Below are 25,574 nucleotides of genomic sequence, written 5' to 3'. Positions count from 1 at the left end.
AGGACCTGAGCCCTGGGACCATACGTCGGGACTGCCGGGCGTGGTGGCTCCTTGCTGTCCCCAGTCCGCCTGGCCTTGCTGCTGTTCTGCCTGCGATTATGGAACCGCCACCTGTCCCAGACCTGTTGTTTTTCAACTCTTAATGATCGGCTATGAAAAGCCAACTGAATATTATTCATGATTATTATTTGACCATGCTTGTCACTTATGAACATTTTTGAACATCTTGGCATAGTTCTGTTATAATCTCCACCCGGCACAGCCAGAAGAGGACTGGCCACCCCTCATAGCCTGGTTCCTCTCTAGGTTTCTTCCTAGGTTTTGGCCTTTCTAGGGAGTTTTTCCTAGCCACCGTGCTTCTACACCTGCATTCTAGCTGTTTGGGGTTTTAGGCTGGGTCTCTGTACAGCACTTCGAGACATTAGCTGATGTACGAAGGGCTATATAAAATAAACTTGATTGATTGACTAAATAACAGCCAAAATGCACATCACAGATGCTACAATGTGTTTGCATCAATTTCATATTTATACCAGAAGCTGTATCTGGTCTAACCCTTCCATCCTGACTCAAGTTTTTCCTATTTAATAACCAGTCTATATTGAGTAGAGCAGTTGTCAGTCTGAATATCAAGATCAAATCTTACCATCAGATGTTATAATAAGAGCTTTTGTAGCAAAACTGCAACAGCTGAGCAAGCTTTTAATGGAATCTCACAGCCATGAATCCAACATGTCAACTCAAACCGAAGGCAGGTGACATCACATTTCTGTATTCCACGGCAAAACATGTTAGACAGTACAAAAGAGACAATAGACTTAGTCTTACCTTAAATAAAAGATGTAGGTATGCTGTAGCGAATTGTCTCTATTCTGTGAAAAAAATACATGTACCGTAAATGAGCCTGGAGTGAACGATTAATTCCAGAAGCAGTGTAGCAACCAGGGTGCCACATAAAATCAAGCTGAAAGTGACTGTAAAATGTAACCACCAATGAACTCGAGGTGATATAGGTAATAGAATACAGTGCATTACATGACTTTTCACTGGAAAGGTCTGTAAAGATTGACCTGTTGGAAATTATATGTTTTCATTAATCCTTTCAGTAATAGTCACAGAAACATGCAAGACAACTACTGTAAATTGTTCTGTTAAAAGCTAGACCTGCATTTCACACCAACACACACACACGCGCGCGCGCACACGCGCACACGATATTCAATATGTCACAAAATATACACAGATCATTTCCGACGGGTCCTGGACAAGATCGAAAAGCATGCAATCTGAAGGCAGCAATTATTTAGTTCCAACACAAAGACAATCATACGTCAATGAAAACTGTGATCAAACACATGATTTAACTCTATGCCAGATTGCTAAGGATAATGATCCTCAAGTTGCGGCACTTACCATTAATTTCGTTTTTCTGCCTTTATAAGCAATCACTGATTGTTCAATGATGTCCTTCTCTCTGAGTAACCTAATTAATCGAGCAAATTATACGCTTTTTCTTAAAGAATGTAATTCACTCCATTCATAAAAAAAGCTCCAGTATTGCAGTAATACAGAATTGATGTGCACCGTAATTAAGATTTGCCTACCCGGCATAGTTGTGTCGCATCCAAAGTGTGCGTTCATAGGCAGTTCTTCCGGCTGCTCGTCGAACATTGAGGGTGCTCGATTAATCGCGCCCGGGTGCCGTTGTACCTGTGTTTTGCATTGGCTGAAAGTTGACTGCATTCTATTCAAAGCCCACTGCGATCACGGCTTAAAACCAAAGTAACGTAATTAATCATGTGTGTAATTAATAGAATTATGTGTTTCCCATGTAAAAGTGATTCGTTTATCTGCCTTCCCAATTAAAAATAGTTAGAAAATGGAAATATTTATTTTATGGAAAATATATGTTGTATGTTTCTGGACGATGCACCATGCTGCTGCCTTGACAAAATGACCAAGTGGCACAGATTACTGTTCAATTTGAGAAGGGCGCGCCTCCCTCCACGCTTTCGCCTGTTGGGCCATTGCCTGGTGCCCGGCAGCTCAGCATAATCGAATCTGCGCAATGGTGCGCGTCAGTCTACATCAGCAACGTGACTTCCCTCAACCAATCATTTCAGATGGTTCAAGGAATCAGGAATAGAGCACCACAGTATGTCATAATAAAATACTAGCGGTCCAACAAGGAAATGGTTCCAATCGTTTTTCCCATAGAGGATTTTAGAAGCACTTAAAATAAGGGCTGTGTTTTGTGTAAACTTACCCTGGTGTGACATTTTGATAACAGTGTAAATCTCTCTAGGACAAGATTACTTTTATCAATATATTCGCCTGTATTTATCCCCCAAAAAGAAATGCTATTTAGCTGCTAATGTGGCTATCATAAAGAACTACAAATGCAATATTTTTATTTATTTAACTAGGCAAGTTAGTTAAGAACAAATTCCCATTTACATCATCTACACCGGCCAAACCCGGACGACGCTGGGCCAATTATGCACCGCCCTATGGGACTCCCAATCACGGCCAGTTGAATTACAGCCTGGATTCAACTGGTACTACATATGATGTACACACAGGAGAGAAGCCATTAGTCATTTCCGGTCACAACTTGCAGACTTGTTTACGTGCTGCTGCGCGTTTTGTTGCCAACCTTACTTTGCTACCTGACAACTTTACGGTTTTTACTTTTTAATTACGTTTATATTTTTTGTTCTTCCCTCACTCAACTTTTTCACTCCGGACGTTTTATCTGGACATGGTTTGTCAGGACTTCCAACAGCCGAGGCTAAGTAACGTAAACTCACCCCATTCCGTACAAATGTGCCCAACCGCAACATTCAAACGAGGCTACAAAGAAAACTAATGGGACTGTAGCGACTGTGTTGACTTCAAAATCGGGGGTGTGAACTACATTTCTATTCAAGCGTTGATCGACATGGTAATGGCTCTATAGTATTGGAGAAAAGTTTAAAAACGGACCCTCCGTTACATCGTGACGTGTCATGTCGTAACGTACAGCACGCATAAAGCAACTATTTCTGTCTTATAATCTCTCTCCACCAGGTGTAGCACTTCTCTCATCGTTTAAAAACAAGAAATGGACAGTGACGGGGGTAAGGGGGGATACCTAGTCATTTTTTGCGACATCATTGCATGCAATCATCATTCTCAAAGCCGCTGTTTACTTCTAAGATCACTTTAGCACCGCCCTAAAAACCCGATTCAAATTCGACACAAACCTTCAAATAGGTATGTAATGACACATTATATAAACTCTTTATAGTGTTTTATTTACATTTTAGAGGCGATAAGGTGATAAGTTGGACAGATCGGGTGAAAAAAAGCAATTTTCCCACACAACATCTCTCCTTCTCACTATCACGCATTAGTTTCGCTTCCCCACCCGCCATTTAAAAAAAAGACCCTACGGGGCTCATTGCCTTCTTGAATCATGCAGAAACGGGCAGCGTGGGGGTCATGTAATTGATTCTGTTGGAAAGGGGAGAAATTGTGCTTTACAATGGTATTGACATTACAGTTGATCTGGAAGTATTACGTTTTTGGGGCGCTAAAATAAGGTCAATTGTACGGACCAAGGCGATGTACAAAAGTGAGTGAGTTTACGTTAGTAACATTAACATGATGCCTTCTAATTGCAGTCGCTGTACTCATAATATACAGGAGAACGATCGCCTTATGGCGAGGATAGCTGTGCTGCAAGCCCAGCTTCAGACGCAATCGTTAGGCAAGGGTAATTTCAGTGTAGGAAAGGATGAAACAGCGTCTGTGCCACCAGTAAGTACAGATAGTAACGTTAGTATAAATCCCCTTGCACGATCCCCGCAGCCGGACAACTTTCTCATGGCTTCTGGAGGGAAATGCTGTAGGAATGCTCAACCGGTGTCGCTCATTCAGCCGACAGAAACTTTCAACCGGTTCTCCCCATTAACATTAATCAGCTAGTCGGAGTCAGAGGCCGAGCCTTCTCTGGTCTCTACTCCTCCCGTTACGTGGTCTGAGACGCCGAAGGCTCCCACCATTTAGCTCTGACAAATTGAAAACCCTAGTCATTGGCGACTCCATTACCCGCAGTATTAGACTTAAAACGAATCATCCAGCGATCATACACTGTTTACCAGGGGGCAGGGCTACCGACGTTAAGGTTAATCTGAAGATGGTGCTGGCTAAAGCTAAAACTGGTGAGTGTAGAGAGTATAGAGATATTGTTATCCACGTCGGCACCAACGATGTTAGGATGAAACAGTCAGAGGTCACCAAGCGCAACATAGCTTCAGCGTGTAAATCAGCTAGAAAGATGTGTCGGCATCAAGTAATTGTCTCTGGCCCCCTCCCAGTTAGGGGGAGTGATGAGCTCTACAGCAGAGTCTCACAACTCAATCGCTGGTTGAAAACTGTTTTCTAACCCTCCCACAAGATAGAATTTGTAGATAATTGGCCCTCTTCCTGGGACTCACCCACAAACAGGATCAAGCCTGGCCTGTTGAGGAGTGACGGACTCCATCCTAGCTGGAGGGGTGCTCTCATCTTATCTACGAACATAGACAGGGCTCTAACTCCCCTAGCTCCACAATTAAATAGGGTGCAGGCCAGGCAGCAGGCTGTCAGCCAGCCTGCCAGCTTAGTGGAGTCTGCCACTAGCACAGTCAGTGTAGTCAGCTCAGCTATCCCCATTGAGACCGTGTCTGTGCCTCGACCTAGGTTGGGCAAAACTAAACATGGCGGTGTTCGCCTTAGCAATCTCACTAGAATAAAGACCTCTTCCATTCCTGCCATTATTGAAAGAGATCGTGATACCACATCTCAAAATAGGGCTACTTAATGTTAGATCCCTCACTTCAAAGGCAGTTAAAGTCAATGAACTAATCACTGATCATAATCTTGATGTGATTGGCCTGACTGAAACATGGCTTAAGCCTGATGAATTTACTGTGTTAAATGAGGCCTCACCTCCTGGTTACACTAGTGACCATATCCCCCGTGCATCCCGTAAAGGCGGAGGTGTTGCTAACATTTACGACAGCAAATTTCAATTCCCCCCCCCAAAAATGACGTTTTCGTCTTTTGAGCTTCTAGTCATGAAATCTATGCAGCCCACCCAATCACTTTTTATAGCTACTGTTTACAGGCCCCCTGGGCCATATACAGCGTTCCTCACTGAGTTCCCTGAATTCCGATCGGACCTGGTAGTCATAGCAGATAATATTCACATTTTTGGTGACTTTAATATTCACATGGAAAAGTCCACAGACCCACTCCAAAAGGCTATCGGAGCCATCATCGACTCAGTGGGTTTTGTCCAACATGTCTCTGGAACTACTCACTGCCACAGTCATACTCTGGACCTAGTTCTGTCCCATGGAATAAATGTTGTGGATCTTAATGTTTTTCCTCATAACCCTGGACTATCGGACCACCATTTTATTACGTTTGCAATAGCTCAGACCCCAACCAAGGAGCATCAAAAGTCGTACTGTAAATTCTCAGACAACCCAAAGATACATTGATGCCCTTCCAGACTCCCTCTGCCTACCCAAGGACGTCAGAGGACAAAAATCTGTTAACCACCTAACTGAGGAACTCAATTTAACCTTGCGCAATACCCTAGATGCAGTTGCACCCCTAAAAACTAAAAACATTTGTCATAAGAAACTAGCTCCCTGGTATACAGAAAATACCCAAGCTCTGAAGCAAGCTTCCAGAAAATTGGAACAGAAATGGCGCCACACCAAACTGGAAGTCTTCCGACTAGCTTGGAAAGACAGTACCGTGCAGTATCGAAGAGCCCTCACTGCTGCTCGATCAACCTATTTTTCCAACTTAATTGAGGAAAATAAGAACATTATTTTTGATACTGTCGCAAAGCTAACTAAAAAGCAGCATTCCCCAAGATAGGATGGCTTTCACTTCAGCAGTAATACATTCATGAACTTCTTTGAGGAAAATATCATGATCATTAGAAAGCAAATTACGGACTCCTCTTTAAATCTGCGTATTCCTCCAAAGCTCAGTTGTCCTGAGTCTGCACAACTCTGCCAGGACCTAGGATCAAGGGTGACACTCAAGTGTTTTAGTACTATATCTCTTGACACAAAGATGAAAATAATCATGGCCTCTAAACCTTCAAGCTGCATACTGGACCCTATTCCAACTAAACTACTGAAAGAGCTGCTTCCTGTGCTTGGCCTTCCTATGTCGAACATAATAAATGGCTCTCTATCCACCAGATGTGTACCAAACTCACTAAAAGTGGCAGTAATAAAGCCTCTCTTGAAAAAGCCAAACTTTGACCCAGAAAATATAAAGAACTATCGGCCTATATCGAATCTTCCCATCATAGCACTGAGACTGCACTTGTGAAGGTGGTAAATGACCTTTAAATGGCGTCAGACCGAGGCTCTGCATCTGTCCTCGTGCTCCTAGATCTTAGTGTTGCTTTTGATACCATCGATCACCACATTCTTTTGGAGAGATTGGAAACCCAAATTGATCTACACGGACAAGTTCTGGCCTGGTTTAGATCTTATCTATCGGAAAGATATCAATTTGTCTCTGTGAATGGTTTGTCCTTGTCACGTTCCTGACCTGTTGTCTGTTAGTTTTTGTATGTGTTAGTTGGTCAGGACGTGAGTTTGGGTGGGCAGTCTATGTTTTCTGTTTCTATGTTGGTTAATGGGTACCTAATATGGTTCTCAATTAGAGGCAGGTGGTTTTCATCTCCTCTGATTGAGAATCATATTAAGGTAGGTGGTGTCACATTGTTTGTTTGTGGGTGGATGTCTTCCGTGTCTGTGTTTGTTTGCACCATACGGGACTGTTTCGTTCGTTCATCGTTTTATGTAGTCATTTTTCCTGTTCGTGCGTTCTTCGTGTTATATGTAAGTTCGTATGTTCAGGTTTGTCTACATTCGTTTTGTTATTTTGTAAGTATTCAAGTGAAGTTCGTGTTTTTCGTCTACACTTAAATAAATTCATTATGTCTAAATACAACGCTGCAGTTTGGTTCAATCCCTGCTCCTCCTCTTCGGATGAAGAGGAGGAGGAACGCCGTTACAGAACCACCCACCGATCCAGAACCAAGCAGCGTGAGTTCGAGCAGTGGACATGGGAGGACGTGTTAAATGGAAAAGGTTGCTACACATCGGAGGAGATCCGAGCTGGAAGAGATCGCCTTCCATGGGAACAGCTGGAGGCGATTAGGAGAGCGGAGGCAACGGGAGAGAGAGACCGGATTTATGAAGGTACGCGGCTAGCACGGAAGCCCGTGAAGAAACCCCAAAAATTTCTTGGGGGGGGGCTAAGAGGTAGTGGGCCAAGGGCAGGTAGGAGACCTGCGCCCACTTCCCAGGCTAACCGTGGAGAGCGGGAGTACGGGCAGACGCCGTGTTACGCAGTAGAGCGCACGGTGTCTCCTGTACGTGTGCATAGCCCGGTGCGGGTTATTCCACCTCCCCGCACTGGTAGGGCTAGATTGGGCATTGAGCCAGGTGCCATGATGCCGGCTCAACGCGTCTGGTCTCCAGTGCGTCTCCTCGGGCCGGCTTACATGGCACCAGCCTTACGCATGGTGTCCCCGGTTCGCCTACATAGCCCGGTGCGGGTTATTCCACCTCCCCGCACTGGTCGGGCGACGGGGAGCATTCAACCAGGTAAGGTTGGGCAGGCTCAATGCTCAAGGGAGCCAGTACGCTTGCACGGTCCGGTATTTCCGGCGCTACCTCCCCGCCCCAGCCCAGTACCACCAGTGCCTACACCACGCACCAGGCTTCCAGTGCGTTTTCAGAGCCCTGTTCCTCCTCCACGCACTCTTCCTATGGTGCGTGTCTCCAGCCCAGTGCCTCCAGTTCCGGCACCACGCACTAAGCCACCTGTGCGTCTCCAGAGCCCTGTACACACTGTTCCTTCTCCCCGTACTCGTCCTGATGTGCGTGCCCTCAGCCCGGTGCCACCAGTGCCGGTACCACGCACCAGGCAAATAGTACGCTTTGAGAGTCCAGTGTGCCCTGTCCCTGCTCCCCGCACTAGCATGAAGGTGCGTGTCCTTAGCCCGGTGCCTCCAGTTCCGGCACCACGCACCAGGCCTACAGTGCGCCTCATCCGGCCAGAGCCATCCGTCTCCCTAGTGCCGTCTGAGCCATCCGTCTGCCCAGTGCCGTCTGAGCCATCCGTCTGTCCCGAGCCATTAGAGCCGCCCGTCTGTCCCGAGCCGTCAGAGCCGTTAGTCAGTCAGGAGCCGCTAGAGCCATTCGTCAGTCAGGATCTGCCAGAGCCGCCAACCAGACAGGATCTGCCAGAGCCGCCAACCAGACAGGATCTGCCAGAGCCGCCAACCAGACAGGATCTGCCAGAGCCGCCAACCAGACAGGATCTGCCAGAGCCGTCAGCGAGCCATGAGCGTCCAGAGCCGTCAGCCAGCCATGAGCGTCCAGAGCCGTCAGCTAGTCATGAGCGTCCAGAGCTGCCATGTATCCAGAACTGCCACTCAGTCCAGAGCTGTCTCTCTGTCCGGAGCTGCCCTTCAGTCCGGAGTTGCCCCTCTATCCTGAGCTACCTCTCTATCCTGAGCTACCTCTCTATCTTGAGCTACCTCTCTATCCTGACCTACCTCTCTGTCCTGAGCTACCTTGTCCCGGAGCTGTCCCTTATTTTTGTGTTGCCTCTTATATTAGGTGGGTGGAATAGGAGGGTGGTCATTCTGAGGGGGAGAAGTAAGCTGGGATTGACTATGGTGGGGTGGGGACCTCGCCCAGAGCCTGAGCCACCACCGTGGTCAGATGCCCACCCTGACCCTCCCCTAGACTTTGTGCTGGTGCGCCCGGAGTTCGCACCTTAAGGGGGGGGTTATGTCACGTTCCTGACCTGTTGTCTGTTAGTTTTTGTATGTGTTAGTTGGTCAGGACGTGAGTTTGGGTGGGCAGTCTATGTTTTCTGTTTCTATGTTGGTTAATGGGTACCTAATATGGTTCTCAATTAGAGGCAGGTGGTTTTCATCTCCTCTGATTGAGAATCATATTAAGGTAGGTGGTGTCACATTGTTTGTTTGTGGGTGGATGTCTTCCGTGTCTGTGTTTGTTTGCACCATACGGGACTGTTTCGTTCGTTCATCGTTTTATGTAGTCATTTTTCCTGTTCGTGCGTTCTTCGTGTTATATGTAAGTTCGTATGTTCAGGTTTGTCTACATTCGTTTTGTTATTTTGTAAGTATTCAAGTGAAGTTCGTGTTTTTCGTCTACACTTAAATAAATTCATTATGTCTAAATACAACGCTGCAGTTTGGTTCAATCCCTGCTCCTCCTCTTCGGATGAAGAGGAGGAGGAACGCCGTTACAGTCCTCTGACAAATCAACTGTAAATTTCGGTGTTCCTCAAGGTTCCGTTTTAGGACCACTATTGTTTTCACTATATATTTTACATCTTGGGGATGTAATTCGAAAACATAATGTTAACTTTCACTGCTATGAGGATGACACACAGCTGTACATTTCAATGAAACAGGGTGAAGCCCCAAAATTGCCCTCCCTAGAAGCCTAAAGTTTCAGACATAAGGAAGTGGATGGCTGCAAACTTTCTACTTTTAAACTCGGACAAAACAGAGATGCTTGTTCTAGGTCCCAAGAAACAAATATATATTCTGTTGAATCTGACAATTAATCTTGATAGTTGTACAGTCGTCTCAAATAAAACTGTGAAGGACCTCGGCGTTACTCTGGACCCTGATCTCTCTTTTGACGAACATATCAAGACTGTTTCAAGGACAGCTTTTTTCCATCTACGTAATATTGCAAAAATCAGAAACTTTCTGTCCAAAAATGATGCAGAAAAATTAATCCATGCTTTTGTTACTTCTAGGTTAGACTACTGCAATGCTCTACTTTCCTGCTACCCGGAAAAAACACTAAATAAACTTCAGTTAGTGCTAAATACGGCTGCTAGAATCCTGACTAGAACCAAAAAATGTGATCATATTACTCCAGTGTTAGCCTCCCTACACTGGCTTCCTGTTAAAGCAAGGGCTGATTTCAAGGTTTTACTGCTAACCTACAAAGCATTACATGGGCTTGCTCCTACCTATCTATCTTTCCGATTTGGTCCTTCCGTACATACCTACACGTACGCTACGGTCACAAGACGCAGGCCTCCTAATTGTCCCTAGAATTTCTAAGCAAACAGCTGGAGGCAGGGCTTTCTCCTATAGAGCTCCATTTTTATGGAATGGTCTGCCTACCCATGTGAGAGACGCAGACTCGGTCTCAACCTTTAAGTTTTTACTGAAGACTCATCTCTTCAGTAGGTCATATGATTGAGTGTAGTCTGGTCCAGGAGTGTGGAGGTGAACGGAAAGGCTCTGGAGCAACAAACCGCCCTTGCTGTCTCTGCCTGGCCGGTTCCCCTCTCTCCACTGGGATTCTCTGCCTCTAACCCTATTACAGGGGCTGAGTCACTGGCTTACTGGTGCTCTTTCATGCCGTCCCTAGGAGGGGTGCATCTTTTGAGTGGGTTGAGTCGCTGACGTGGTCTTCCTGTCTGGGTTCAACTTTTCTGCCTGCGGCTATGGAACCCTGATCTGTTCACCGGACGTGCTACCTGTCCCAGACTTGCTGTTTCAACTCTCTAGAGACAGCAGGAGCGGTAGAGATACTCTCAATGATTGGCTATGAAAAGCCAACTGACATTTACTCCTGAGGTGCTGACTTGTTGCACCCTCGACAACTACTGTGATTATTATTATTTGACCATGCTGGTCATTTATTTGAACATTTGAACATCTTGGTCATGTTCTGTTATAATCTCCACCCCTCATAGCTTGGTTCCTCTCTAGGTTTCTTCCTAGGTTTTGGCCTTTCCAGGGAGTTTTTCCTAGCCACCGTGCTTCTACACCTGCATTGCTTGCTGTTTGGGGTTTTAGGCTGGGTTTCTGTACAGCACTTTGATATATCAGCTGATGTAAGAAGGGCTATATAAATACATTTGATTTGATTCGAACCAGGGTGTCTGTAGTGACACCTGTAGTGACACCTCTCCCACTCGGGAGTCCAATGATGATCTGGACGAGACTGACGAATCAAGGCAAAGGTAAAAATCTTTGGATTAACTATCTATTGTTAGTAATTAATACATTTGCTTAATTTTTTACATTGACAATTCTGTGAACTTGTCATGTGCAAGTTTAAAATTGACACAATACCTGTCAGCTAGAGATGACGTGCAAGAGCTTGCAGGGATTTGGAGTATTGCATGATGTCTTCTTGGATGCTAATTGGCATTTTTGAATCAGACAGCAAATAGAGACTAATAAATGTATAAAAGTCCCCTTGTCCGAGAGAGATTTACATGGTTATCAAAATTTTACACCAGGGTTAGCCTATACAAAACACAACCCTTATTTTAAGTGTTTTTAAAACCATCAATGGGAAAAATGAATGGCGGAAAAACCATTAGAACCATTTCCCTGTTTGACCGCTAGGTTTTATGGGTATTATGACACCTCCACTATGGAGCTCGATAGTCCTCTAAAACCTTTGTACAGAAATATCTCTATGCTGGCTTCACATGCTCCTGGGAAATGGGAAACTGTTACACGTCGCTGACCATCATTGGTTACCGCCTTTCAAAGTGTGTTGCATTGTGAGTATAAACATTTTATGACTTGCGCCTACATATCAACTGCAAGAACTTTACAAAAATCATGTGATCAAAGGTCATGAAATTTGGACTGGTCTGCCTACCCATGTAGGCAGACCAACTTCATCTGCCTACCCATGTAGGCTCTTCACCAACTTCATCCTGCGGCCATGGCCTGCATAGTGGGAGGCTCTTGTCAATCAATCATTAGGGTGTTTTTGTTTGACCCATGTGAACATGATGAAGACAAGATTGAAACAGGAACCGTAATTGCCATAATTCATGTGGATATGTACAAATTATTGTGATATTTGAGGCTCTCTCTGTCACAACTTGATTGTACACACATATTTTGGAGATGTTTTTTTGACATTATAAAGATTTTTTTTTTTTAAACAATGGCAACTGCCATGTTGCACTGAGCCTGGCTGTAGGAAAACCACATCAGTGTCTGACTTTCGGCTGTTGCAGATGCACCTCCCCCGACTTCACTCCTCAACTTTCGTCTACAGTCGGTTGCTTTCACCTTACCACTCAAACGAGCTCACTGTGTTCAAGTGCTTGTAAAGTTGGAACAATTCTTCAACCAATAAGATTTTAGTTAGCTTGAAAACCTTGCTTACATTGCTAATAATAAAGTTAGCTAGCTTGCTTAACAATGACAATATGGTCAGACTAGCTATTATCCATATTGATAAGGTTGTAACTGTCAAAAACGTATTAGTTGAAAAGGTAGCAGGTCAGTGGTGAAACATCACAACTCAGCTACTCTGGTAACAATTATTGGGCTTGTTTGTCATTGCAGCCAATAGTGCAGGCAAAGACAGTACAGTATGAAGACAGTCAAAAATTGCTTGGCTACCCAATTAGGCTACCCAATTAGTAATGAGCACTCGGGATCAACAGGTAATGACAAATAAATACAGACAAATCAAATTGTATTTTTTATTGACAGGCTTCTCACATAGTAATCAAAGTGTCATCGTAAAGGAATCAAATAAGTGACATTGTAAATATAGTAAAACATTTAATAAAATAAGACTAAACTAAATCAAGAATAAAAGAAGGATGCAGATCAATAAAATAAGCTTATAGGCATATAGGGTGAATTCGCTAAGAAGTGGGACACTTTTTGCATTTCCATCTTCTATAACGTCTTTCTACATCTATCCAACACATTAGCCCAACACATGATATACTATACACTATATAAAAAAGTATATGGACATTAGAAGAAATTAGTGGATTTGGCTATTTCAGCCACACCCGTTGCTGACAGGTGTATAAAATCGAGCACACAGCCATGCAATAACCATAGACAAACATTGGCAGTAGAATGGCCTCACTGAAGAGCTCAGTGACTTTCAACGTGGCACCTTCATAGGATGCCACCTTTACAGCAAGTCAGTTAGTCAAATTGAAACGGTGACTACGAGCCAGGCCTAATCACCCAACATCAGTGCCTGACCTCACTAAAGCTCTTGTGGCTGAATGGAAGCAAGTACCTGCAGCAATGTTCCAACATTTAGTGGAAAGCCTTTTCATAAGAGTAGAGGCTGTTATAGCAGCAAAGGGGGGACCAACTCCATTTTAATGCCCATGATTTTGGAATAAGAAGTTTAATGAGCAGATGTGCACATACATTTGGTCATGTAGTGTACATTTCTGAAATCCCAAGATGTTTCCTAATCACACACACAACCATGCTGATATCATATTCACAGGAGGCATGACACCCATTTTTGTACACTGAGACAAAACCATATTTTCAGTTCGCATTTGGTAGACTGACAGCAAGTTAAATAAACTGGGAAACAGTTATTATAGTCCTCATTGAGCAGGTTGTCATCAAGGATCTCTCTGTACTTTGCTCCGTTCATCTTTGCCTCGATCGTGATTAGTCTCCCAGTCCCTGCCGCTGAAAAACATCCCCACAGCATGATGCTGCCACCACCATGCTTCACTATAGGGATGGTGCCAGGTTTCCTCCAGATGTGACACATGGCATTCAGGCCAAAGAGTTCAATCTTGGTTTCATCAGACCAGAGAATATTGTTTCTCATGGTCTTAGTCTTTAGGTGCCGTTTGGCAAACACCAAGCGGGCTGTCATGTCTTTTACTGAGGAGTAGTGGCTTCTGTCTGGTCACTCTAGCATAAAGGCCTAATTGGTGGTGTAACGATTGTTCTCCTCCTCGTCTGAGGAGGAGCATGGATCGGACCAAAACGCAGCTTGTGTGGAATACATGATGAATTTATTTAAACAAGATGAACACGAAACACACTTGATAAATTACAAAATAACAAAACGACGTAGAACGACCTGAACATGAGAACTTACAGAACACGAAGAACGCACGAACAGGAACAGACTAGACAAACGAAACAGTCCCGTGTGGTACATACACTGACATGGAAGACAATCACCCACAAACAAACGGTGTGAACAGCCTACCTTAATATGGTTCTCAATCAGAGGAAACGTCAAACACCTGCCCCTGATTGAGAACCATATAAGGCTAATTAACAATGAAACTAAACATAGAAACAAACAACATAGACTGCCCACCCAGCTCACGTCCTGACCAACTAAACAAAGCTAAACAAAGAAAAATAAGGTCAGGAACGTGACAGGTGGAGTGCTGCAGAGATGGTTGTCCCTCTGGATGGTTCTCCCATCTCCACAGAGGAACTCTAGAGCGCTGTTAGAGTGACCATCGGGTTCTTGGTCACTTCCCTGACCAAGACCCTTCTCCCCTGATTTCTCAGTTTGGCCGGGGCGGCCAGCTCTAGGAAGATTCTTGAGGGTTCCAAACATCTTCCATTTAAGAATGATGGAGGCCACAGTGTTCTTGGGGACCTTCAATGCTGCAGACATTTTTTTGGTACCCTTCCCCAGATTTGTGCCTCGATCCAATACTGTCTCGGAGCTCTACGGACAATTCCTTTGACCTCATGGCTTGGTTTTTGCTCTGACATACACTGTCAATGGTGGGACCTTATATAGACAGGTGTGTGCCTTTCCAAATCATGTCCAATCAATTGAATTTACCACAGGTGGACTCCAATCAAGTTGTAGAAACACCTCAAAGATGATCATTGGGTACACTATACACCTGAGCTCAATTTCGAGTCTCATAGCAAAGGGTGTGAATAGTTATGTAAATAAGGTATTTCTGTTTTTAATAAATTACCAAAAATGTCTAAAAACCTGTCACCCTACTATGAACATTTTTGCCCATGTGCATAGAGTGGAATAACTACAGTGCAGTAGCAGCATAGAATTACAGTATAATGAAATGATCTACATAGTGCAGTAAGGTTACATAACTATTGTATTGGTCCAGTAGACCAGGGTTTCCCAAACTCGGTCCTGGGGCCTCCCTGGATGTGCGTTTTGGTTTTTGCCCTAGCACTACAAAGCGGATTCAAATAACCATTCAAATAATCATCAAGCTTTGTGGAGATTTAAGTGTGTACAGAATATGAATACATGGTAAGTGTGTGGTGGTAGGGTGCAGTAGTCAGCCCAGGGTTCAGCTGTTGGAACAGTCTTGTGACTTAAGGGTAGAGGCTGGCTTTGAGACAGGTGGTCTGAGACTTGATGTTGACCCTCACTGCCGTGGATCCCTCTCCGCTGCGCGTCGCCTTCTCCCGCCTTCATGATCTGTTATCTGATGCCCCTTTCTGGTAACGGGTGACGTGTATCTGGACCCCCTCATCCGTGGGATCCCGGGTTGCAGGGTTCTTCCGAGGGGCTCCTATAAATAAAGAAAGAACATTGAATTGTATTTGAATTGCACAAGATCTTACACAAAAAGTTTACAAAATGTACTTAAAAGTAACGCATTTAATAATATTAAAACTTACCGTGAAGAATAGTCTTTAGAAACAAGTCCTTGAAACAGGCATTATCCCTTGCACCAGTCCAGGTCATGGCGATGGCAAGCCGATTTGACAGAATGCAAGGTAGCATCTGCCACCCTGTTGACTTCAGGTCTTTGGCACCCTTTACAGACAGAAACCTTAGCTACAAATGCAAAGGTATTAGAAATGACACACTTAACATATTTCCCTCCCCCACCCCCTATATTTTATATACATGTATTGTGACAGTCTATAGAAACTGATATCAGCTTTACAATAAATATTAACACGTAATATAAATGCGTTGTGTAAAAATTCTGAGTGGAGGAATTTAGAACACCCTGCTGTCATGTCAGGTTACAACGGTTGCAACAACAGGGTCAAAGTTGAATGTCTCTGGCTCCTTCCCGGAAAAAGCAATGGCTATATACAATTCTGAGCACACTTACAAGTCTGTTCTGGAGCTTGGTGTCCTGGCTCATCCTGTTCTCCAGCAGCTCCAAGTCTTGCCTGTCCTCCAGCTTGAGATTGATATCATCAGGAAAGGACAAGTCTCCAACCGACCCATTGGCCTGTTGATAGGCTAACAAGGTATTCATCTTATTATCCATCTCACGCTTTCGGTCATTTACTGTTCCCATACTGTACGCCACCGCAAAAGTTTGTTATCTGAAAAAAAATCAGTTAATCACCGTAACACTCTGTCGTGTCTTTGGCATCATTAAAACTGAAGACTTATTTATCAAATAACTCTCTGTAATTATTATTATGCGATTAAACATGTAACTGTAATTAAGTAGGAAGTCGGGGCACCAAGGAAAATATTCAGATTACAAAGTTATAATTTTCCTAATATAACTTTCAGATATTTTAATATCTGCTCAATTAGTCTTCGAATTAATTAATTATTATTTACCTCACGTTAGTCTCATTCCAAACGTTGTAAATTGTTGGTTATCTGCACGAACCCAGTCTTCACTATGAGTCATCCATACATCAATTGTCTTAAAATCATTTATTTACTAACTAAGTAATTCACAGAAATGCATCACACAAACAAACAAAATAGATATGTTTACAAAGAAATGATAGGGGGATGTGCCCTAGTGGGCTAAACCGGTATGGCGGCTTGTTAGACAGAATGATAATTATAACAATTGAAATGCTAATCCTTTGCACATGAACACTCACTCATTCGGGAACAATTGCAATCAATATATATATTTACGCTCAGTGTGTCGTCGGGATCGCTGTTGAAAAGTTTGTTTCTGTTGGAGAGTCTGACCGCCCTCTCGCTCTCTGTGTTGCGGTTAGAATGAATAGTTCAGAGTGACATTCATTCATGTTGTTATAGAATAGATGTTTCGGCGGTTGTCGGTCTTTGCGTTCAATGATACCGAATTCCTAGCTGCAGACTAGTAATTAATATCAAAGACTTGTTCTTATTCTGTCAGTATCGATAGTCTAAGAGTTTAACTACGTGGTATGGTTAAAAGATTCAGCCATCTACTCAAACCTTAGGTTTATGGTCTCTACTCAAACCTTGGCCCTCTCGTGATAAGCTGGTCTGCAACCTTTAGCCATCTCGTAATTGAGGAAAGCTCGGTCTGATGATAGAAAACCCGGGTGGGGGTTTTATTCGGAAGAGCAGAAAAGGGCCTGTCCCAGGACGCCAGACCATAACTGTGCTCATGGGCGGTCCTCTGATTTAGTTAAACTCCAAAGGGAATTGGAGTTTCCTTCATTAAACAGTCCAAAATCGCATTACACAATTTCACAAACAGTATCATCCTCACTCATTCATCTTATACAACAATTAGATGTAAGCCTCATATCTGAGGCTATTGTATAAACAGCATTATGGTAATGTGGCCGTATTGTCTCCCATGAGTTTCACAAAATTGTACCAAACAGACCAGTTTGTAGCTGGATTCTTCACCAATCTTTTATACCTTCTCCAGAACATAAATGTCGTTCGGTTCTCCAGTTCTGTGAGGTGGAAGACATTCCTTTGTTCTCTCTATGACACTCACTCTCTCTCTATACTGTCTGGCCATGAGGCAGGATCTTCCCTAGGAATTTACAACCTCTCTGACCACAGCAGCCTGGTTGTAGGAGACAGAGAGAGATGGTGCCGAGGTAGGGGGATGGTGCTCGCGGTGTCCAAAGAGGGCAACGTCATGACAACTCCGAAAAACAATTACAAACCATGATGCTTAAGGCTACACCAAAAGGAGATGTTCTTACCTGATTGCCCAGTAGCAACAAAGGTCCTTAGCATGGTAGCAACCTGCGCCACTTCTTCACTCAGTGATCCGATACCACCCGGACCTATAGGAAAAAAGGAGCAGTTAACCACTGTCACACTTCTGAAAACAATTATACACCAACAAGAGATGTGCAAGTTATGCCCAGATTAGCATAGTCTCATCTGGGCTAAATGGAGGTACAGTATGTAGTACATTCACATCTGTCATCCACGTGCTGCTGTGATGAATATGATGTTGGGGAATATGATGCTTGTCCTAATTGAAAGACAGATTATTTGAATAAAGGGGCTTGTTTCTCCTCTGAAATTCCATCAGTATTTATCCTCCAATTGACTTTTTCATGAATAATGCTTCACTTACTTGTATTCAGACTCTTGGCCCCTCAATGTGGCGTCTGTGTTATAGGGGAGACAACTAATTCTAAGAGGAAAAAAGTCTAGGCATATGTACACAATAGAAAAATCAAACAAATCAGTACCATGGACAGCCACATCATATTTAGCGTACGTTGATTGGACTAAATTGTTTTTGGTATCTTTTAGTTCTAAATCAGTAGTTGTTTAGTAGTCTGAAAATGTCAGAAACATTAACTTGCTTGACCGTGCTGTAGGTCATGTAACTGTTTGTTACATGCAATATGTTTTGTGGACTTCACCGGACAGAGGTTGCTCTCCAGTTTTGTGTGATGAAACAAAGGTGTGGTTGAATTTATTCTACCACTGTGTCTTCTTATTGTCTTGGCCTTAGGCCTGTATATCACTTTGTCAAGGCATATGAACTAACAGGTTATTTACATCAGTGCTAGCAACTATATCCAAATTATACAGTATATGGCCTATACTCTCAACTTGTACACAATTTTATATTTTTAAAGTCAGCTGTTTCAAACTTGGTGTATAAATACCTCATACCCAGGCTAGTTGCTGAAGTGTGGGAAAGAGATTAGTGTGTCACGACTCCCACCGACGGTGGCTCCCCTGCCTGTTCGGGCGGCACTCGGCAGTCGTCGTCGCCGGTCTACTAGCTGCCACCGATCCCCTTTTCCTTTTCTGTTTATTTTGTCTTATTGGTTGCACGTCTCTTATTTTGTTTTTGATTCAGTACTATTTAAGCCGGTTAGGCCCGCCTGTTTTTGTGCGGGCTTGTTTTCTGTTAGTCAGGTTGTGCGTGTAGTGTTCCTGTCCGTTTGTGCCCTATGTTGGGTTGGACAATTTCGTATTTATTTTGCCTGTTGTTTTGGGCGTTAGCTTTGGAAACGTAAATAAATTCCGGTTTCCCCAGCATCCTCTGCTCTCTGCGTTTGACTCCGCACCCACCACTCCAGACGTTGTGACAGAAGCCCGCACCATCATATGGAGTCAGCAGGAGCAGCTGCACCTCCTCTCCCATCCATGAAGGAGCGAGTCCTCCATCATACGGCCATTCTCCACCGGATCGGGTCGGCAATGGACCAAATGATGGAGAGGATGGACCGATGGGAGAGGAGTGGCCTTCCTACCTCACCCCCAGCTCCTCCTCCGCCAGCACCACTTACCCCTCCTATGGCGTCTGGATCCGGTGCTCTGTGTCTGGCGCTCCCCAGGGAGTACGATGGAACGGCGGCTGGGTGCCAGGGGTTCTTACTACAGCTTGAGCTGTACCTGGCTACCGTTCGTCCGACTCCTTCGGGGGAGGAGAGCGTGAGCGTCCTCGTCTCCTATCTGACGGGTCGAGCCCTGGAGTGGGCCAACGCAGTGTGAAATGGCCCAGACTCGGCGAGGGACCACTACCCCGAGTTCACCCGCCGTTGTACGGCTGTTTCACCTGCGACAGGAGACGAGGAGCGCGCAGGACTTTGCGCTGGAGTTCCGGACCTTGCCCGCTGGGGCGGGGTGGAACAACAGGGCCCTGATGGACCACTATCGCTGTAGCCTCTGGGAGGGCGTCCGCAGGCAGCAAGCTTGTCAGGACACCACCCTCTCCCTCGACAAACTCATTGACATGTCGATCCGACTAGACAACCTGCTGGCTGCCCGCGGGCGTCCAGAACGGGCCCTGTTGGTTCCACCTCCCGGCCCTCCCGCTCCAATCCCCATGGAGTTAGGGAGGGCCGCATCGAGGGGGACCGGAGGAGGAGGCTCCTCCTGCACCAGGTGTGGTCGGAGAGGACACACTGCCGATCGGTGCTGGAGGAGCTCGTCTGGGAGTCGGGAGGGCAGACAGAGCACTCCTCGTTCACCTCAGGTGAGTCAGCACCAGACTCACCCAGAGCTCCCTGTTGGTCATATGTTCCTACTAATTTCTTTCTCTGAGTTTTCTCCCTCTCTACAGCATAAGGCGCTAGTCGATTCAGGCACAGCTGGGAACTTTATGGATCGTGGGCTCGCGTTAAGGCTAGGGATTCCCCTGGTGCCGCTAGACCAACCCTTCCCCGTGCACTCCTTAGATAGCCGACCATTAGGTTCAGTGCTAGTCAGGGAGGCCACGGTTCCACTGGACATGGTAATGCAGGGGGATCATAAGGAGCGGATTAGTCTATTCCTTATTGATTCACCTGCGTTTCCAGTGGTGCTGGGGATTCCCTGGCTGGCTAATCACAATCCTGAGATTTCATGTAAACAGGGGGCTCTCCGAGGGTGGTCAGAGGAGTGTTCAGGTAGGTGCATAGGAGTTTCCATCGGTGCGACGACGGTGGAGAGTCCAGACCAGGTTTCCACTGTGCGCATTCCCTCTGAATATGCCGATTTGGCTATCGCCTTCTGTAAGAAGAAGGCGACCCAATTACCACCTCATCGACGAGGGGCTTGCGCGATAAACCTCCTGGTAAACGCTGCACTTCCCAGGAGTCACGTGTACCCGTTGTCCCAGGAGGAGACAGTAGCTATGGAGACATATGTCACTGAATCTCTGGGACAGGGGTACATTCGGCCCTCCACGTCACCCGTCTCCTCTAGCTTCTTTTTTGTGAAGAGAAAGGAGGGAGGTCTGCATCCGTGCATTGATTATAGAGGTCTAAATTCCATCACAGTGGGGTTTAGTTACCAGCTACCTCTCATCGCCACGGCGGTGGAATCATTTTACGGGGCGCGTTTTTTCACAAAACTGGACCTTAGGAGTGCGTATAATTTGGTGCGTATCCGGGAGGGAGATGAGTGGAAGACCGCGTTTAGTACCACATCTGGCCATTATGAGTACCTCGTCATGCCGTATGGGTTGAAGAATGCTCCAGCCGTTTTCCAATCTTTCGTAGACGAGATTCTCAGAGACCTGCACGGGCAGGGTGTGGTAGTGTATATCGATGATATACTGATCTATTCTGCCACACGCGCCGCGCACGTGTCTCTGGTGCGTAGGGTACTTGGGCGACTGCTGGAGCATGACCTGTACGTCAAGGCTGAGAAATGTGTGTTCTCCAAACAAGCCGTTTCCTTCCTGGGTTATCGCATTTCCACCTCTGGGGTGGTGATGGAGTGTGACCGCGTTACAGCCGTGCGTAATTGGCCGACTCCGACCACGGTAAAGGAGGTGCAGCGGTTTTTAGGGTTTGCCAATTACTACCGGAGGTTTATCTGGGGTTTTGGTCAGGTGGCTGCTCCCATTACCTCACTGCTGAAGGGGGGGCCGGCAAGCTTGCGCTGGTCAGCGGAGGCGGGCAGAGCCTTCAGTCGTCTGAAGGAGCTGTTCACCGACGCTCCGGTGCTGGCTCATCCGGACCCCTCTTTGGCGTTCATAGTGGAGGTGGACACATCCGAGGCTGGGGTTGGAGCCGTGCTATCACAGCGCTCGGCCACGCCACCAAAGCTCCGCCCCTGCGCTTTCTTCTCGGGGAAGCTCGGTCCGGCGGAGCGGAACTATGACATGGGGGACCGGGAGTTGTTAGCTGTGGTCAAGGCTCTGAAGGTGTGGAGACATTGGCTTGAGGGGGCCAAGCACCCTTTCCTCATCTGGACTGGCCATCGTAATCTCGAGTATATCCGGGCAGCGAGGAGATTGAATCCGCATCAGGCCAGGTGGGCCATGTTTTTTACCCGATTTTGTTTCACGATCTCCTATAGGCCAGGCTCCTTTAATACTAAGGCCGACACGCTGTTCCGTCTCTATGACACCGATGAGCGGTCCATCGATCCTACTCCCATCCTTCCAGCTTCATGTCTGGTAGCACTGGTGGTATGGGAGGTGGACGCGGAAATCGAGCGGTCGTTACGGTTGGAATCTGCACCTCCTCAGTGTTCAGCGGGTGTTCAGTACGTGCCGCTTGGTGTCCGTGATCGTTTGATTCGATGGGCCCATACACTACCCTCTTCGGGTCATCCTGGTATTGAGAGGACAGTGCGGAGTCTTCGGGGGAGGTACTGGTGGCCCACTTTGGCCAAGGACGTGAGATTTTATGTCTCCTCCTGCTCGGTGTGCGCTCAGAGCAAGGCTCCTCGACACCTGCCTAGAGGGAAGTTCAGGGAAACACCACGATCCTGGTCGTTGTGGATCGGTTTTCTAAGTCCTGTCGTCTCATCCCATTGCCCGGTCTCCCTACGGCCCTACAGACTGCGGAAGCCCTGTTTACCCACGTCTTCCGGCACCACGGGGTGCCTGAGGACATCGTTTCTGATCGGGGTTCCCAGTTCACGTCCAGAGTTTGGAGGGCGTTCATGGAATGTCTGGGGGTCTCGATCAGCCTGACCTTGGGTTTTCACCCCGAGAGTAATGGGCAGGTGGAGAGAGTGAACCACGATGTGGGTAGGTTTCTGTGGTCGTATTGTCAGGACCGGCCTGGTGAATGGGCGAGGTACGTCCCATGGGCGGAGGTGGCTCAGAATTCCCTCCCCCACTCCTCCACTAACATGTCACCGTTCCAGTGCGTGTTAGGCTACCAGCCGGTCCTGGCCCCATGGCATCAGAGCCAGACCGAAGCTCCTGCGGTGGAGTAATGAGTGCAGCGCTCGAAGGAGACCTGGAGAGCCGTCCAGGAATCACTGAAACAAGCTAGTGGATGGCAGAAGAGGAGCGCTGACCAGCACCGCAGTGAGGCCCCCGTGTTCGCACCGGGGGACCGGGTCTGGCTCTCGAAGCGAAACCTGCCCCTCCGCCTGCCCTGCCGGAAGCTGGGGCCGCAGTGTGTGGGGCCATTTAAAGTCCTGAGGAGGATAAACAAGGTGTGTTATAGGTTACAGCTTCCTTCTTACTATCGTATTAACCCCTCGTTTCATGTGTCTCTCCTCAGGCCGGTGGTAGCTGGTCCCCTGCAGGAAGGTGAGGTGCTGGAGGTCCCTCCGCCCCCTCTGGACATCGAGGGGTCCCCGGCGTACACTGTACGTTCTATTCTGGTCTCTAGACGCCGGATGAGGGGCCTACAGTACCCCGTGGACTGGGAGGGGTATGGTCCGGAGGAGAGGTGCTGGGTACTGGTGGGGGACATCTTGGACCCATCACTACTGAGGGACTTCCACCGCCTCCACCCGGATCGCCCTGCGCCTCGTCCCCCGGGTCACCCTCGAGGCCAGTGGCGGCGCGCTGCGGGAGCCGCGTGTCAGGGGGGGGTACTGTCACGACTCCCACCGAAGGTGGCTCCCCTGCCTGTTCAGGCGGCGCTCGGCGGTCGTCTTCGCCGGTCTACTACCTGCCACCGATCCCCTTTTCCTTTTCTGTTTGTTTTGTCTTATTGGTTGCACATGTCTCTTATTTTTTTTATGATTCAGTACTATTTAAGCCGGTTAGGTTCGCCTGTTTTTGTGCAGGCTTGTTTTCTGTTAGTCAGGTTGTGCGTGTAGTGTTCCTGTCCGTTTGTGCCCTGTGTTGGGTTGGACAATTTTGTATTTATTTTGCCTGTTGTTTTGGGCGTTAGCTTTGGAACCGTAAATAAATTCCGGTTTCACCAGTCCTTTGCTCTCTGCGTTTGACTCCGCACCCACCACTCCAGACGTTGTGACATAGTGTATGACTGACAATTAAAAAGATTCACATGCTGTTCTCCTACCACATTCAATTTCCAAGTGAAACTTTAAAGTGTTCATAAATAAACTAGATTGTTATCACTCATTCAGTCATCTTATCTGTTTTAATGCTAAATGTGTTCTGTTATTGACAACACATTGCAGTGGGATATCTGCATTGCTCGCTCTTTGGGGTTTTAGGCTGGGTTTCTGTAAAATAACTTAAAAGGGCTTTATAAATACATTTGGTTTGATTTGACGTAGCCTAGAAACACAGTTTTCTGTAGAGTCTACACCAATTGTGTGTACACTGTGTTTAGTGCTGCAACTGACTCTCAGAGCATTTCATATTATTCTGTACGTAAATCTGTGGTTCCATTTAGTATGATACGTTATGATGTATTCATTTGAGGAGGTCATCACCCATTTCATATAACAATTCTCTTTGTTACGAATTTTCAAAACGTACAATATAATTTAGAATTTTGGCTAGGTGGCTAACATTAGCTAGGGTAGGGTTTAGAGATCAGTGTTAAAGCTAGGCGTTTAGTTAAAGGGTCAAGTAACCATCTGTCTTATGTAACCATACCAAACTAACATATCATTTACTATGTTACGTCTACTCTATGACACCAGACTGAGTGTTCGGGGAGCTTTCAAAAACATTGCCTCATGATTACCACTAAGACTTGCCTTGATGCTGACTGTTGCAAATTATTGAAGTACACTGTCATCTAGTGGGCACTATTTGAAGATACAATGTGTGAGAGGCGTTTACTACAGTACTGTACACGTTCTATTGACCAATTCCATGTACTGTAGGCATATGAAACAAGGGACTCAGAAGAATGAGTTCTGATTGATCCTAGGTCCATGATGATACACCTGTGCAATAGCCTATGCATTTAATTGTAAATAAAAAAACTGACTACAGGCTACTACTTATGAAAATAACTAGCTTGGACTCCGGTACACAGCAGGTGGGATAGGTAGCTAGCTAGGACACTGGTAGACAGTTTACTTTGCCCCCACCTGTTGGGCACTGTTTTCCCGCAGTTCTGTTAACAACAGCGAGGGCAGGTGTTCAGCAGCCGTTAGCGAAGGACACTGTGTACACAGCCGGCGGGATAGGTCCAGTATCTAGCTAGCACACCGGTAGACAGTTTACTTCGCCCCCTGCCTGTCAGGCACTACTTTCCCGCAGTTCTGTGATCGGCAAGTGGAAGCGAAGGCCACTGTGTGCTATCTTAGCTAGGTAGGAAGACTCCAGTACAGAGTAGGCGGGGGCGACACGGGTAATGTTAGCTAGTTAGGATAGTGTGCAGGAACGAACCAATGAGATGCTCTCGACGGCGGTGTCCAATGCCCACATGCAGGAACGCCCCGAATTGCACGCCACAATCACACACTATTGGCTGGGTGGGGATGTGCTTCTCAGAAAGAACAGTAGATGATGCTAGTAGCTCACTTAGAGCAGGGATGGTTAGAAATACTCAAGATGTTATGGTACTCCTTCATTATGCAGTGATAATACATCTAGCTATGGCTTTTCAGTGCTGCTTCATGTACTATTGTATACAGAGGAGGTTGTGGTTATTACTGCAAGTAACATGTTATTGCCCATTTCATTGGAACCTCACTTTCATAGCATTGTCATTCCGCCTACATACCTAATTGACATGGGCACTCAAGCAAGTGTTATTGCCTTTCATTGCTAAAGGAATTGTGAAAAATCTTTTTTGATATACATTGTGGTGCCTACAGTGCGAGTCTACCAGTTTTTCTACCAGTACTCCCAGCATATGTACCGTTATGTAATATTATGTTTCTGTGTAGGGCCCCATTTTTCCTGACCATGTGACCTGAACATAAACACACATCTTTATT

This window comes from Salvelinus namaycush, chromosome 19 (genome assembly GCF_016432855.1).
Source record: "Salvelinus namaycush isolate Seneca chromosome 19, SaNama_1.0, whole genome shotgun sequence".
Taxonomy (NCBI): Eukaryota; Metazoa; Chordata; class Actinopteri; order Salmoniformes; family Salmonidae; genus Salvelinus; species Salvelinus namaycush.
Note: the sequence above shows the minus strand (reverse complement) of the source record.